This window comes from Bombyx mandarina, chromosome 15 (assembly GCF_030267445.1).
Source record: "Bombyx mandarina strain Sakado chromosome 15, ASM3026744v2".
NCBI lineage: Eukaryota > Metazoa > Arthropoda > Insecta > Lepidoptera > Bombycidae > Bombyx > Bombyx mandarina.
Window position 1 is genome coordinate 3,282,439 of NC_143221.1, and position 17,012 is coordinate 3,299,450.

The following is a 17,012-nucleotide window of genomic DNA, read 5'->3' on the forward strand; positions in this document are numbered from 1 at the left end:
ATTAAAGTTAATTCTCAATGATTTAAAATAAAATAGTTTTGCTTTTGAAGATTACTTGTAAAGTTTGGTTTGATATATTCATTCAATTTACGATTTCGACGTTTGATCAATGAACCAGTAATGCAAGTCTAGTGCACTGAACTCATCCATAAAGTGTAATGTGAACAGATTGCAAATCAACTAAAGAGAAACACAATAAATAACTAGCTTTTAATACAACTATGCAGAAATTTTAGTAAGCCCTCTTGCTGAGTATTACATAATATTATACTTATAAATATTTAATTTATCTAGCTGCTTTAGAAGGAGGTATGCTTGCATCTCTTTGCTTCACTGTTTATTTGGAACTAGTGGTTGGGACTCGTAGTTGAAATTCGACTATAATCAAGTGAAATTATAAGTTTATACACTATTATGATTCTATTGTCAAAGACTATTAATTAATCTTCCATAATCACACATTTCGCTAACACTACACTATAGATAAATATTAATAAAGACAAACAATATTTAATCTATTCTCAATTTGACCACGGACTTAAGCAATAAAAAAAGTTTGACAATAAACAAACAGTTTGCACGCGTGTGTGCGTCAAATACACGGTAGTGTGTGTAATGTTTTTTTTTTAATTGATTTAATGTATTTTTTGTGCATAATTTACAAAAAAAATTAATAATCTGCACGCCTTCTCTATATTCTCTATAAGTGTGGGAAATTTCGTACTCCTCCATCCGCGCAATTTTCGTAAAAATGGGTACAACGTTTTTGCTTCACGTATTAATATATAGATATATATGGAACGGTCGATAGTATGTATAGCTACTATACTACCAAACTATATTACGTTTACTTTATTCTAAAATATATGTTACTATATTCCGGCTCATTCTACTGTTATCATCAAAGCTAATTATTTAATAAAAAAATTACTAGCTTTTTCTTAAAAGACAATCAAGGAATTTCAAATTCAAATACCACATGAGCTATTTACTCATTTAAAATAAACACATCGAACAAATTACATCTACAAACATACCTAAGCAAATACAAGGCTGCGTATATTAGACGTGTTTAAATTAAACCCTAGCGCACACAGAGATCGTTGTACGCGATATGAAATGTAGGCACATTCAGTCGCAGATTGAATTTTGCTGGGACAATCTGTCGCCCAAATTCTTCGGTCGTTTCGTTGTCGACACGTGAATCGGATTCAATCACGTCTCCGCTTATCTACCGCATCAATCTTGGTGGGCTTTGAAGTACTTTAACTTACAGCTATTCGTACTATTTTCGTTGTGAATTTCTTTGTTGTCTAGAGCCGTTTTGGCTTTTGCCTCAGATACTGCTGTATTTTTATTTTATTTTTTTATTGCTCTTGTAGGCTGACGAGCTTACGGCCAACCTGATGGTGAGTGGTGGTTTTACTATTACTGGTGGCAGGACCTCTTGTGAGTCCGCGCGGGTAGGTACCACCACTGACTATTTCTGCCGTGAAGCAGTAATGCGTTTCGGTTTGAAGGGTGGGGCAGCCGTTGTAACTATACTTGAGACCTTAGAACTTATATCTCAAGGTGGGTGGCGCATTTACGTGGTAGATGTCTATGGATTCCAGTGACCACTTAGCACCAGGTGGGCTGTGAGCTCGTCCACCTATCTGAGCAACAAAAAAAAAGAGTGGTTACCGTCGCCCATGGACTTCAGCAATGCCAGGGCCAAAGCCAAGCCACTGCCTACCGCAAATCTTAATCGTATGATTTGCTTTATTTTTCATTGCATAGGCGTTAGTGGTCGGTGAGTTCGTAGATATCACAATTCTCGTCGGATCTTCTCAGTGGGCTGCGATTCCGATCCGGTGGTAGATTCTGCGAAGCACTGCTCTTGCTAGGGCTAGTGTTAGCAAATTCTCTCAGGTTGAGCCCGTGAGCTCACCTACACGTCATGGCGTAGCTGGAATATCCTCATACGCTACCAGCGCATAGGTAGGGAAAAATATCACAACGTGAATGTCGCGCGGAGGTCTCAAGTGCATTGTGCTATAGCCGCTGTTTTAGCTTTCAAGCTGTAACGTACGAATACTTCACGGCAGAACTGAGCTGGTAACTTACTTATCTGTCAGCGCTTACATTACCAAATTGATTTTGAAGTTATTTTCATAATGCACACCACCATTATTTAACGGAATCGCCAGCCATTACGGAGTCTAACCGTGTTCATGGCGATTGCAGCAACGCCGATAAATAGGGTACTTGTGGAATGGGTAAATCGTCGTTAGAATCCGATAAATAATGCGTGTAATGTAGTCGTGAAAGTTTGAAATAATTAGTTACATTTATTTATTTTTTAATCAAAGAAGTTCGACTCCTAACCATAACATGTTCTAACACGTTCCAATAAAAAAAAAGGAAAGTAATAATTTGCTAAGCTCAAACTCAAGTACATATTTTTTTTATCCTACTTAAGCTGATAGCTTTGAGAGGCTGTTTTAGCGTAACCTTAACTAGTAGGTGAGCTCACGGGGCCCAAACTGAAGTGATGCTAACACTGACCTTAGCAAGAGCAGTGCTACGCAGAATCTACCACCGGATCGGAATCGCAGCCCACTGAGAAGATCCGATGAGAAACTCAGTGGGCTGTGTTTATGGGTTAATTCGCTCGTCGAGCCCTTCGTCGCAAGCGATGGGTTCGACGGGGAAAGTGACCGGTCCTTGTAGTACCTAAAAGCACTGTTAATGGATCGAAAGGATCCGTAATAACGTGTTTTGGGCGACGTCGATCAATCAACGATTGGTCGGTCTGATGTTGGTGTGCGCGTCACTCCGCAGGTGCTGATGGAATATCAGCGCCCCAGTACCGATTGTTTCGTTACTGTTAGGCATTGCTGAGCCGGTAACCGTCTCCAAGCCTCGTTATTTTTCATATTTTTGTACCTAATTTATATTTGGAATAAATGTTTATTATTCATTCTATTCTTCATTCAATTTTCCACTAGAACACACAAAACGTGTCTATCTTATGATTTCAGTATATCTAAAACTAATAAACCACTGCTATAGTTTTCGCTCACATCAAACAACAGGCACCATCCGACGCGATCCGGTTGTTTATTTGTTGTTTGTACGGACAAACTTATAGAGCTCCCTCAGATACGATCCAAGACGTTCCGTTTAGTGAGGAGAAATTAATGTTTGATTTTATCGATACTTTTATCGGTACTTTTTTTTTTATTGCTTAGATGGTTGGACGAGCTCACAGCCCACCTGGTGTTAAGTGGTTACTGGAGCCCATAGACATCTACAACGTAAATGCGCCACCCACAGTGAGATATAAGTTCTAAGGTCTCAGTATAGTTACAACGGCTGCCCCACCCTTCAAACCGAAACGCATTACTGCTTCACGGCAGAAATAGGCGGGGTGGTGGTACCTACTCGCGCGGACTCACAAGAGGTCCTACCACCAGTAATTACGCAAATTATAATTTTGCGACCAGACCACGACGACTTCAAACTTACTTATCGTCCATTAGTCGAATTATTATAAGTGACTGTGATTTGTAAATTTTAATTACGTATTAGGTAACTCGCGTTGTTACGGCTCGTTTTTATTGCCTCATAAAAAATATAGCCATTAATAGGCGATCCACGAAACTATTTTAAATGTAATCCATACAGAGAATACTGACAGCGACATGGCAAGCACTCATTTTGCAAAACAGGTACAGAGAATGTCCTCTCAATACATATAATTAGTAGCATCGCTTATTTTCAGCTCTATAAGCCAATTTCAATTATAATAAGTACAATCAGTGAAGAATTTAACCTCAGATAGGTAACAAGTATATATGTATGATATTATTCATTATATTCTTCACTTGGCATAAAAACTTATAAAATGTGTTAGTTTAAGTTGTTTGTTATTTGAAAATTTAAACTTTAGTGTATATGTTTATCATAATAAAATGCAAATTCTAGAACTAAAAAAGGATGAAGTGAAAGAAATATGGAAAGAAGAAACAGAAAGCCTCTGCTTATGTTACGGTGCAATAAATATACTATTAGAGATATAATCTAAGGAAGGTTGACATAAGGCACATAGCCGATTCTCTTATCTCACTAACTCATGCCAAATCTTTATGCAGCATGATAAGAAGGACTGCTGCGCTAACCCATATAATGCAATTAAGATTAAGAATTCTACACTACGCAATTGCTAGTTATAAAAGCCTCGAACTCCCAATTCTAGAACTTTTCATGATTAAAATGTATAGTAAAGAAAAAATGTTTAAATGTAATCTGTAAGTTGTCGTGCTAACCTTTAATTTTATGTCACCGTTTTAAATTTGAATTCAGTGTCGTTACAAAATCATGTTCAAATTAATCAATCAAGCCTTTTTTTCAAAGAAACTATGTGACAATTTCCGATTTTTAGAATAAAGTATACGTGTTCACATTAAATAAGCAAAATATTAAATAGGAATTTCAAAGAGAAAACCAAATGTAATTTACATCAAAAGCCTTTGTTTTCGTATGACATTACACTATCGATTTTTCACGTTTGGTTCAAATTCCCGTAGACGGTATATTACCTATGGAATTATTCTGCGTCTGCTTATCTGAAATATCTAACAAATTAGATTGTTGTAAATACATATTTTGAAATTAACATTTATTCTCCATTTAGGTAACCGATATTCGATTTCATTAATACAATACCGAAATTCTGAAAGAAACAAAATATTTTATTATTTTTTTAACATAACATAATCCTCAAACTATTCGTAGTTGCAAACTGCTTCGAAATAATATTTCCACCGAACAATTTCGATCAAGACAAAACTGCTATTTTTAAACACAGCACGTTTCATATCGATAGTTTAATAAAAGTTAATCGATAAAAGTAAAGGTCAATCGCACAATAACGTTTACGTTTATCGATATACTTTCGATAAACATTTAAATCGACTGTGAACCTCGATAAACGATATATTTGGAATCACTAGTGGCGAAAACGTTGGAAAGTTTTTTTTTTAATTCTTCAATACAATTCTATTAATTAGTTTCCAGCTGCGGTTATGTTTTGATTTTGCTTGCGCTTAAATTTTAATTTTTCAGTACAGGTGTTTTTATAGCGTGAAGTTTATTTGAGTTGCTAAGTTTATAGGTATCGTATTTTTCATATTCCACTTTCAATACAATATCAATCATACATATGTCAATACAAAACAAATATGTCAATATATACGTCAATACACATGTTAATACATATGTCAATAAATATGTCAATAAATATGTCAGTAAATATGCCAATAAATATGTCAATAAATATGTCAATACATATGTATATTCTTCCGATATCGTACAATTGCACGTGACATCTCAAATAATGAAAATCAGTTTATCTTGAGAGTTTTTGTTTATTTTGTTATTTTTATAATTATTGGTGAATTGATTTGTTATTACGATAACTTGTCTAAAATTCGACTAAATGGTAATTTGAATTAAGAACGGAAAAAACACCGAATGAAGTTGCGTTTGTCATGGCCCCCATTTCCAGGCAGAGGGGTTCGCCCCGTCCCGCGGCCCACCAAGAGGGCAGGACGACCCCTTTCTTCTCCTTGTCATGGCGGACGAACGTCAAATCAACCTATTATTCTCTTGCTTACAGCGATCACAGGTAGTGCTCACACACAGAGCCATTGGTTCTAAATCACAAATTTCTATTTCAATCGCAGATTGTCTAAGCACTTTAAGCGTTTGTATCATTAAAGTTCAATGACCAGCATGGTTTTATATCTACACTAGCTGGCCCGACAAACTTTGTTTTGCCAAATAAATTATTTGTAGGAAAGATAAATAATCTAGATACCGGGCCGCCGGGCTGATTTGTAAATCTTAATCATTCTCGAATCCACCTGAAGGTATACAGAAAATTTCATTAAAATCGGTCCACCCGTTTAGGAGGAGTTCAGTGACAAACACACGCACAGAAAAAAAAACCTATTTAAGCAATACAATGTGCATTTAAGAAATAAACTTTAAGGAATAAAAACAAAATGTGGAATTTATCACCTATTTAAGAAATAAAAATGATTTAAAAAAAACATATGTCAATTTATATCAGATGAGTCAAATGATTGGAGTGAGAAAGTATTACGATTGATATAAAGATAGATACGTCTGAGATAAAACTTTTATTTTTTCTGCGCGTTTCTTCTTTAGACTTCAGACGTATCCTCTATCAATATAATAGTGTCTTCATATATAAATAAAATAAAATTGCTAATTCTAAGACATGCTTAATCTAAAATTCAGTTTCCATTCGTCGCTAATCTGAACAAGCAGAGCTTTCATACTACTCAGCTTTCTAATTACTAGTTTTCCTATAAGAGATCACGGCTTAAAGATAACTTGAATTATCTTACATACAAAATAAGCATTGAAAATAATACTAGAATGAAACGAAATTTTTTAATAAAACATTTTTGTTTGACTGTATCCGTTGAAAGCCTGAATTGTATTTATTCTCAATAATTTGTAAATACATAAAGGATGATGTTAAATTAAATTAGTTGTTCCAGTTATCATATCTAGTAATATTACGTTCGTTGTATTTGTAAACTGTACTGTTTTTTTCAGAAACAGCCTTGACGAGGTGTTTTTTTTTTTTTTTGCTTAGATGAGTGGACGAGTTCACAGCCCACCTGGTGTTAAGTGGTTACTGGAGCCCATAGACATCTACAACGTAAATGCGCCACCCACCTTGAGATACAAGTCTTCTAATTAATATAAAAAGTCTCTTAAAATTGATTGTATGCGTCACGTTACCTTTTCATTTTTTTTTTTGCTTATAGGGTTGGACGAGATCACAGCCCACCTGGTCTTAAGTGGTTACTGGAGCCCATAGACATCTACGACGTAAATGCGCCACCCACCTTGAGATATAAGTTCTAAGGTCTCAGTATAGTTACAACGGCTACCCCACCCTTCAAACCGAAACGCATTACTGCTTCACGGCAGAAATAGGCGGGGTGGTGGTACCTACCCGTGCGGGCTCACAAGAGGCCCTACCACCAGTAAAGTAGTGTTTTCATCATGTTCAGTATTTGAAAGATAGTTTTGATAAAACTTATATATAACGACACAGTATACAATCTAACAGTATATAAGAAGTCGCAGGATGCGGTGGTCTGTTTATACCTTCTCATTACATTGCTGAATCAATACGAACTAACTAAACAACAGGTACTTCTGCTCGGCTTAGTAAGTGAAAATGTATAATTGTTTTAGGGCAATAGTTGTTTGTCGTTTCGGCTTCGAGAACAGTCCCCTTGTTTACTAAATGCCTTAATAACACAAACTTTCCTCTTCCAATTCAGTGATACTTTGTAAGTTCTATTTTGAAGTAATAAAGTACTTAGTTAACGATAAAGACAAGCGCACATTTTATACCACCAAGAGATTACATTAAAACAGTTTAAATATTATCCTGTGTATTTTAGCTTTATTTAACTGTCTTTTGTTCAGATCTTAAAATTCAGGTAGGCTTTTGGTAGGCAGCGGCTTGGCTCTGCCCCTGGCATTGCTGAAGTCCATGGGCGACGGTAACCACTCACCATCAGGTGGGCCGTATGCTCGTCCGCCTACAAGGGCAATAAAAAAAAAAAAAAATTCAATGTAATTCCTTTATTTATTCTATTAATTAATACGTGAAGCAAAAACTTTGTATCCCTTTTTACGAAAATTGCGCGAACGGAGGAGTATGTAATTTCCCACACTTATAGAAGAGAAGGATTGCAGAATGTTAATTTTTTTTTTTTAATTATGCCTAAAAAATACATTAAATCAATACAAAAACCATTACAAACATTTTACACTTTTTTACACTACCATGTATTTGACGCACACACGCGTGCATACTATTTATTTATTGTAAAACTTTTGTTCTTGACGTCTGTGGTCAAATTGAGAATAGATTAAATATTGTATGTCTTTATTAATATTTTTCTATAGTGGTGTCTTGGCGAAATTTGTGATTATAGAAGTATAATAATAGTCTTTGAAAATAGAATCATAATAGTGTACAAACTTACAATTTCAATGAATTATAGTCGAATTTCGACTACTGCTGGACCTCTAGTTCTATTAATTACGGGAATGATCTCACGATTTAGCTAGTGTTAATTGGTAATCGGAGCATGTGTAGGCTCCAGAGTTTCAAACTAAAGGGTAATGTGGTCTCAGTCGACAAATAGACAAAGCACATATTTGCGGTGTCAACTATCCTATCAACATGAATCACGGACTCTCAGACAGTGTTGAGCTGTAACGACTTTGTTTTTGTCACGACTGGTAATTCTAATAAAGGGACACATGATTGTTTAGTTCATATTACTATTTTTCTAACAGTAGCTCATTTTGGATTCGAAAAATATAATGGATTAATATCGAATTGTTAATCTGGGATATAATTTATTTACAAGTATATCTTTTTTTAATTCTGGGATACGTTTACGGATACCCGGTCGAGAGGACTTATTTTGGACTCCGGTGCTTCCAGAGAAGAAGAGGGAGAAGAGAAAGACCAGGTTTCTCTTCCTCCACCAATCACTCCCAGGAAACTACGCCTTGAACTAAGTATACCTACTTATATAGTTTAAATGAACCTAGAACCTGTTCTAAGAATCTACCTCATGAATTCCTAGTTTCAATCAAACAAATTCAAGGAAATTCGTATTCTGACTTCATTTTGTTCCTTTCGATGTCTCTTAGGGGTACTCGAAATTTCGCTTCAGTCAAGCTGAGGAAGACTCGAGGAAAATTTACGTCATTGCTACTAAAATAATTTAGTTTCAACCTACGAAAAGTCAAAGTCAACATCTTACAAATAAGGGCATCCGTAATAGTGTAATACGAATTAGTCCAGAATACCAAAATGGGAATCATTAAAAAATTCATTAGATTCATTATTAAAATCGATTATCAGTTTTTATAACTGCTAATTCACAGCCCTATCGACCTTCAATCATTACATAATTTGTAATCTGTTCGAGAACCAGTTTGTTGGCCGACTTTATTCGCATACAAAACAAATATTTGCCAACTATTGAAGCGTCAAAATCGAACGAATAAAACGCGAGTCGAATCGATAACTGTTTGTGTAACGTTTTCGCGGCACGCTCAATTGTCGGTCGACATAATTGATTACTTACGAACTGTTTGCTGGTGGGTCATGACGAGTTACAGTTTGAAACACAGATTGGATTTGTCGTTTGAAGTTAAACAATACTTTTATGGAGGAGTTTCATTAATAAATTCGGTTTATGTTCGTAAAGCAATAAGTTAATTATTAAGTCTTAAAGAAGTTCGTTTATGGAATAATATCGCGAAGTTGGATTTAATGTTTTTTTTCTCAATTACATTACAGGTAATTTTCGGAAAATTTATAAGGAAACTATATTGATTTTAATTAAAGTAAGGCGAGGGAAATATTTAATAACAATCAACATATCCAGTACTGTTATTTCATAATGAAGAATGCCTTGAGAAACTCTCAATTACAAGCATCTTAGAAGGCAAGACGTTTCCGGCATATCAACGCAAGATATATCTGTGAGTCATTTGAAAAAATCTCAATATACCGGAAAGAAGTGAAATTGTAATTGATTCTAATTCTTTTGAATGCGATTATTTTAGAAAAACTGAGCTAAATATGGTCTAGTTGTCGTGGAAAAAAAAAGGAAATAAAAAACATATAAAAAAAATTACTTCAATTATTTAGCGAGCCTTACCGATTTTTTTTATCATAAAGGGTCACCGTTTTCCCATTGTTAAATTTAAATTAACACATAAAGACGGAATGTCGCTTGAATAGAAACTGCTTGAAATACCAGAAAGAAACAAAAAAAAAACTGCCACGAAATCTAGAAAAGAAATAGAGGCTTTTAGCAATGTCCATTTACTTATCTTTCAACGAGACCGCGACGCGTGACAACGTTTTAAATTCCATTAGCGTAAACACACTTACAACGGCTTCAATAAAAATCATCGCACCTTAAAAGCTGGCGATGTAATGAACGCGTGTTTTTACACTTTCACGAAACAAAATCGCGTATTAACTACGATAGGAGTGTTATTTTATCGCAGTCTTGTAAATTGGCTTTCTTTTTGCTCGTGGAATTCTGTTATTGATTTTAAAAGTAGCTTCCTGATTAAGCTGCAAGTGACAGTGCAAGAAAATGTATTAGAAAAAATGGGCTTTATAGTTTTTAGTTCTAAGAAACGTGATATTTTTATTAAAAAAAATATATGAACCTTTTGATTTGTTGTAACGTATCTTGAACACTATTTCCACGATAAGTCTTTGACGGTCGTTACGATTGTCTACGCTTTGATATTATTATTTGGATGACACGTAACGATTTGTAGGCTTTATTGGGAAATGCAAAAAAAGAAAAAAAAAATCAGACGATTTTTTGTTCGATTCTCAATTTCCTTTCTCAGTTACCTTTAATAGCCAATATGCCGTCTAAAATAACGTATAAAACTTTATATGATATATTATTATTCATATGATGAAATGAAGAAATATAACCATTTAGTTTACAATAAAATGATGTATTTATGTTAATGAACTAAAGCCGTTTTCACAATTTTTTTTACCTAAAGGTGGCTAGTAGCTAAGTGATCATATGTCATACTTGGTGTTAAGTGGCTACGGAAGCTCATAGACTTCACAACGCACCGAACACCTACCTTGAGGCCTTTTATCGCAACACGGCTGTCCCACACATATCTTCGCGGTAGAAAAAGGCAGGATGGTGTTACCAGCTCGCGGAATTACTACCAATAGTAAATTCCACTTGCCGATTGTATAATACTAGATACTTTTGTATGATACTAGATCCCTGCTATCCGGCGAATCCCAGAATCGCCTTTGTGAAGGCCACGAAGAGAGATGAGTCAGTGCTATTTTAGGCGACACATTAATTCATTCAAGTGTATAACAGTAATATTTAAAATAACATTGTCATCACAATACAATAAAACGATAACAATAATAGAACAAATACATTACCCAAACCACTACATGATATATGCGAAGGCTTCAAAATAAACAAAAATATATTTCGCGCACTTACTCCCGAAGATATTGTTATGGAAAAACAAGTACAACTCCGGCCCTTCCCTGACCTTTCCGCGGCACTTTACTGGGGAATTACGTTAACAGTGTTGCAAGGTTGCCGAGATGATTCTGCCAATGAAATTTTATCGATACTTTTTATTACCAAATCCATGGAATAATAACTGTTTGATGAATTGTTTTTCTGATTACTTTTTAACTACGTATGTAATTATGCCGTTACTATTTCGTGATTCGTTTAAGTCAGTTATTGACTCAATCAAGCGAGCTTAGTGAATTCGGTAATTAATAAAATGCGGCAATTAATAAAGTGTAAATTAGTATTCTCTTCAATTTATTCTTGAAAGATACGATGAATTCACGGAAAATTTCGTACAATATTCGTGACCACGAAAACTAAAACATTCGATAGGTCGGAAAATAATAAAACGATAAAAACATACGCGAAATTAAACCGCAACCCTGGTCTTAATTAAAGTGCTTAACATTGTTTGGTGTTGCGGAATCAGTCATTGGAAATGATGTGTATAATAATAATATCGTGTGCTCTAGAAACAACATCATGAGGTAAAATAGTGTTCTACGTAAGCACACTTTGAAAAACAAGAATTTTATTTTTATTAACGTTTGAAGGTTTGTTAATAATGTCGCCATTGGAGGGTCATTACGTGTATTGTCGGTTTTACAATATTTAAAGGTATGAATAAGTTAAACCTATACAAGACTCGTGGTTTTGATACCAATGCTTACTATAAATACATATTGATTAAACATTTCAAACGAAAGTATTTTGTTTTAATTATAATGATTTTGAATATAAATTTAGGCATATAATCGTATTATAAATATCGCATACTCATTAAATTATTACTTGAGAATTGTTTCCGTTACAGAAATTCCGGGATACACTGAATCGTCTGATTTTATTGAATTTAAATTACGATATGATACATTAGCTAACTGTCATCACGAGTACTCGTGTATTTTAAACAAGAAGGATATAAAAACGAGAAGTTAAAGCCTTCTATATAAAAATACTAGCGACCCGCCCTCGCTTCGCTTCGGAAACATGAAATTATATTATTGATTATTTACGACATCACATTAGAAACCTCAAAAATAACAGTATTTCTCCACTATTTAATGGATGTTATTATACATATAAACCTTCCTCTTCAATCACTCTATCTATTAAAAAAAACCGCATCAAAATCTGTTGCGTAGTTTTAAAGATTTAAGCATACATAGGGACAGACAGATATAGGGACAGAGAAAGCGACTTTGTTTTATACTATGTAGTGATATATAAATTACTACTATATAAATTACTAATAAAACTTTAGACACAAAAACACGGTAACCCTATTATAGGTGACGACCCGTTTCGGAGGAGTCGCATTCGAGGCCATATTGTTAACTGACACAGACTCACCAGGACACGGAGCCGTGTGAACAGCCTTGGGTCACAGAACTCGATTAATATCATCGAGATTTATACACAATGCACGCTCGGTTGTACTAAATATTCATGCGCACAACATACTCTGTTAATATGTAGTCTTTTTATATGCAGTCAAAAAATTGCGGTGATTACAGAGGCCAGCAATCAGTCAGGGCCGAACATGATCCTAAAGAATGAAGTATGGGGAAACCAATTACTGGTGGTAGGGTTTTGGTTTGAAGGGTCCCGTTGCTTTATAAAACTGAGAATTAGAAGTCATGTCTCAAGGTGGGTGATAGCATACGTTGTCTATGGGTTCCGGTAACCACTTAGGAATAGATAGGCCGTGAGATCGTCCACTTATTTAAGCAAACAAAAGCTACTAAAAGGATTCGATGTCCGGTACATCCGGGAGTTACTCAGTATGGGTAGAAATAGACTGAGCGCGCTGGTAACATATCTTAAGGGACACGGTATGTTATGTAACTTCGGTCTACAGGTGTTGTGAGAAGGAAAAACAAAATACCTTTACAATTACTGTGTGATAATTAAGTAAAAGGTCACATTTTTGTTCTGAAATGCAATAGCAATCATAACAACGGCCGTCTGGTGTAGTGGTAAGTGAAATGGTCAAGGGGGTCGCGGGTTCGAATCCCGCCAAGGGAAGATATTTGTATGATAAATATAAATGTCTTTTCCAGGTTATGGATGTATATTATATATATGTATGTGTATAATAAAAATCTTACATTTATATCCGTTATCTAGTACCTGTAACACAAGTTCTTTACGAACTTATCACGTGACCAGTTAAACGTGGCGTGATTGTTAGTAAATATTTATTATTTACTTAAAAAAAAATAAAAAAAAAAAAAAAAAACAAAACACTCTCCAAATATCTATAGTTGAGGATGCAAAAGGCAAAAAACATTGGCTATCAACCCCCTACAAATACGCATATTTTTGAATAACGCATCGCAGTTTACCATATAAAGTAGATTTTCGTTCGATCTCATCGATCAAACTAAAAGGGTCCATTCCATTTTGACTGATTTGTTTTCAGCCACTAAATCATGAAAAAATTTCCTTGAAGCATTCGAAGACTTCCACTTAAAGGCCACCAAATAAACGTAAATATATAGAAAGGGTTGAAGGTTCGCGAATATAGAAAAAAAAACCGAAACTAGATATTAATGAATGCTGGAATGAAAATGGTTTATTGTATAGTAAGTATTTTTTTATTGCTTAGATGGGTGGACGAGCTCACAGCCCACCTGGTGTTAAGTGGTTACTGGAACCCATAGCCATCTACAACGTAAATGCGCCACCCATCTCGAGATATAAGTTCTAAGGTCTCAGTATAGTTACAACGGATACCCAACCCTTCGAACCGAAACGCATTACTGCTTCACGGCGGAAATAGGCGGGGTGGTGGTACCTACCCGTGCGGACTCCCAAGAGGTCCTACCACCAGTGATTACGCAAATTATAATTTTGCGGGTTGGATTTTTATTACACGATGTTATTCCTTCACCGTGGAAGTCAATCGTGAACATTTGTTGAGTACGTATTTCATTAGAAAAAGTGGTACTCACCTGCGGGATTTGAACACCGGTGCATCGCTACATACGAATGCACCGGACGTCTTATACTTTAGGCCACGACGACAGTCTTTAGGCCACGACCATTTGTAAAATAGCTATTAAATTGTAAACATTTCAGATTTTAGTTAGGTTGTATTGAACTGTAAAAGAAGTTTAACTTATATGATATATTAGGTTTTCCAGTTATTGGATTATCAGATGATGTAGGATTCAAGACAAGGTTTTTGTTAATTAGACCTAGTTTGACTTTTGTGGTAGGCAACGGCTCGGCATTGGCATTACTAATGTCTACAGGGGCATTAAAGACATGAAGATGTTTATATTCCTTTTTATCAATTAGATATTCCCATTTACTATTCCTCTATTATACGCCACATAAGAATTTATATGGCATCTAATAGATAAAAGGGAATGTTTGTTTGTTTGTAATCCACTCACTCGACCGTCTTTAATACGATGAATTCGAAAAGACGTTTCTCGTATCAACAAATTCTGTATCTGTGTTGTCTGTTGTCTTCATTGACAGCAAAAAAAGTGGAAAATGTGACTTGAAAGACAAAAAACCAGACAAAAAAAAACAATAATTGACCGTTGATTAATTATTATCTGTGGCAGTTTATCTTCTTACTACAACATGGAATTTTGGCGGGAACGCGAGGAGTGAAGTTGTGTGATTTGTTTTATTTTGTCTATTTAGTGTTTCTTCGGGTTTAAATGTGTAATAATGGTGGTTTATTAACCGTTTAATATCTGTGAAAGTGCACAAATGTGGGAAAATGAAACAAAGCCGCTGGACGTAACTTCTCGGGATCCTCCAAAAAGTCCACTGAAAAAATCTTAGTAAATGACCACTATTTTACTGAGATTAAATTTCATCTCATATCATCTCATTTAATTTCATCCCAGTTGATTAATGTCTCAAATTAATCATTTTCATTTCATTTCACTCCAAAATATCATTTTTCATAAAATTAAAAATATACAATAAAATAAGACATGACTTAAAGGTCTCAGTTACCAGGTCATAAAATCTCTTAAAAAAAAAAACGACTACATGGACTTTTTGGCGGGAACGCGAGGAGTGAAGTTGTGTGATTTGTTTTATTTTTTCTAATTAGTGTTGCTTCAGGTTTAAATGTGTAATAACGGTGGTTTATTAACTGTTTAATATCTGTGAAAGTGCACAAATGTGGGAAAATGAAACAAAGCGCTGGACGTAATTTCTCGGGATCCTCCAAAAAGTCCACTGAAAAAATCCTAGTAAATGACCACCATTTTACTGAGATTTCATCCCATATCATCTCATTTCATTTAATTTCATCCCAGTTGATTAATGTCTCAAATTAATCATTTTCATTTCATTTCACTCCATATTAGCATTTTTCATAAAAATAAGAATATAAATTAAAATAAGACATGACTTAAAGGTCCATAAAATCCTTTTAAGAAAAATTAGGTACTACCATATATCGATGTTGACATTTCGATACAGGATACACCGGTTTTTGTACTGAAGATGTAATTTTTCTCTATTATCATATCCATGTTTTTTTTTTTGGTACAAGACAATTTATATAGGTAGAAAGCGATTAATAAAACAGTTTTATGTCATCTTGGTCATAGATAATTAATTATAACGATATTTTCATCTAGAGTTTTAAAAATAAAATTATAAAATTAAACACATCAATAACGGCAAGCTTTAGCTCCAAAATTAAATTATTTTATAATTTAAATTACGTATTTCTCAATAATATACCTAGTTCAAAAAAGGCGAGTGTGTATTTTAAGCGTTCACTCATTTCTTTTCCAAGAAGTTCGCTATAAGGAAACTGACTGGACGAATAGGTCCGACTTCCCCATTCATATCCGCTACAACTTTCACTGCCTCGCCTTTACCCGCACATCTTATGACATAATACGGTTGCATCGTGAAAAACAAACAAATACCAACGACCTGCTTACCACATTCTAAAAAAACCGGTATAAGTTACATACATAATAATATGTAATAAAATATATTCAATACTGTTCTTACTAACTAACTTTAACATAACTTTAACTTTAACATTTCATTACCTAAATCTAACACGCATCGAATATTGTTAATCGTTTTAAATTCTTTAATCAAATCTTTAAATATTTTTAAATTTAGAATTCGATCATTGTAAAAAAATCGGACACAGAATACATATAATTTTTTTAATGGCAAGGAAATATTTTTTATTTACTTCAAGACCAAATTCTGGAAGAAAAAAAAGATAAAAAAAAATGCAGTACTCACAAAATTTAGTTCGAAACAGGCAACACACACTCGTCGAAATTGTTATTAATGTTCGATATTACAAACGCGTTTGAGGACGTTAGCGATGGCGTCAGTTAGCTTAGTTCGACTGCGGCATCGTCGTCCGCGCAGGTGAATGTAGCGTCTAGAACCTCACCACTCTTGTTTCGCTATGTGCCGGTCACGCACATGTGCGTTCGTATTAATTTAAGATCTATATATTAATAAGTGAAGCAAAAACTTTGTACTCCTTTTTACGAAGGAGGAGTATGAAATTTCACACTTATAAGACAATAAAGAGGAGTGCAGTTTTTTTTTATTGCTTAGATGGGTGGACGAGCTCACAGCCCACCTGGTGTTAAGTGGTTACCGGAGCCCATAGATATCTACAACGTAAATGCACCATCCACCTTGAGATATAGGTTTTATGATCTTTTTTTTTATTGCTTAGATGGGTGGACAAGCTCACAGCCCACCTGGTGTTAAGTAGTTACTGGAGCCCATAGACATCACGCAAATGCGCCACCCACGTTGAGATATAAGTTC

The 17,012-nt window shown here is 34.7% G+C and overlaps 1 protein-coding gene across 1 annotated transcript in view; it reads right to left on the reverse strand.

Annotated features, from left to right (window-relative positions):
- Positions 1–16,624, reverse strand: part of LOC114242595 (protein obstructor-E) — a 49,172-nt gene extending 32,548 nt beyond the window's left edge. The window contains exon 1 of the mRNA XM_028173814.2: positions 16,467–16,624. The gene's annotated coding sequence lies outside the window, so the exon portion shown is untranslated. The remainder of the gene's footprint in view (positions 1–16,466) is intronic.
- Positions 16,625–17,012: the final 388 nt, after the last annotated feature.